Here is a 1,403-nt window from a genome sequence, read left to right on the forward strand (position 1 = left end):
AATCTGTGTCGGAATCCCCCTGAGTCTCGGATCTCCCATAGCCGATTCCGAGCACCGAATCAAACGCCTTCTTGATGTCGATGTAGGCTGCACACCCACGACCAACTCACAATGGTCATTCACAATTACTCAAGGCGCTTGTATATGGTCTATCGTGGTCTTGCCAGGAGTAATCCATACTGCTACATTCTCTGGAGCTCGAGTTGAGGATTCCGTTTCAGAAAAATGTTGGCGAGAAACCATTGCCTGGTATCTGAAGCGTGTAATGCCCAGTAGTTGCTACAATTTTCAACAATCCCTTTTTCCCCTTCCAGAGATGATGACCACGCCCCTCAGCAAGTCGAGGGAATGGTACTAGACTGCCAGATGGCAGCAGGACTGTATGCATGCCCGGGCCATAGTGTTCACCGCCACCTTTAGGCAGTGTCAGCAGGATATCACATATGCTGCAGCGTTTCCCATTCTTCAGCTTGGAAATCGCCATCCGAACCTCTGTCTAGGGTGGGAGGTTCCTAGCTGATTGGGTGAGTCCGGCAACAGGCACTGTAGACATCGCTTTGCATCCAACCTAACTGTTGGAGGGTCTACCTGTACAACTGTTCAAAATACTCAGCCCACGTATCACATCCCAAACATGAATCTGAGATGATCCGTCCGTCTGCTGATCAGAAGCAAGCTCTTGAGGGGGCTTAGGTTCATTTTTCTCAGGGACTTGGTAGGCCAGGGCGAAGGTCCATTTACCAGAAATGGCTTCAACCTCCTCAGCAAAATTCCTGAGAACTGTTCCTTGTCCATTCTCAGCAGTGTCTGTACCCTACGCACCATGGAGCAATGCAAGACTTGATTCCCGATTCAGCGACCTTGCGACACGCTTCCAGTGGCCCTCTAAATGTCTCCAGGTAGATGGATATTTTGCCTTGCCCATGGGCTGTATCCATCTTGTACTCCTAAGCTGCTTCGAGTGTTTATGTCACTTGCAGAGCGCCCACAGAGTAAACTGGTCCGTCCAGGGTTGTTGAGTTCTGTGAAATCGGTCACAGACCGCCCATGGTGAACCCACAGGCACACTCCTCCCTTTAGTCATGTCCAGGGTGATAACACCTTAGAGTAGCCACTGGAGGGACGGGGGTTTTGAAGTGACCCGCAGGGTACCACAAACCCGCCTATGGTCGTGCCACAGAACTCGGCACTCTGGTAAAACCTGCAGTTCTGGAGGATCCTCCATCGCGTGCTAACAAGAATGTGTCGATCTCCTTGGCCTCTGTAACCCATATCGCTGTACCATGTCCATCGATGCTGTTGGGGGAGCGCGGGTACCAGGAGCCAGAGATTCCTCATTTTCGGACCTAGCAAAGTCCCCGGAGAAGAGGCTATTCCTTCGCTGCTGGGCATCAGTTTCCCGA

This window comes from Penaeus monodon, chromosome 12 (assembly GCF_015228065.2).
Source record: "Penaeus monodon isolate SGIC_2016 chromosome 12, NSTDA_Pmon_1, whole genome shotgun sequence".
NCBI classification, from domain to species: domain Eukaryota; kingdom Metazoa; phylum Arthropoda; class Malacostraca; order Decapoda; family Penaeidae; genus Penaeus; species Penaeus monodon.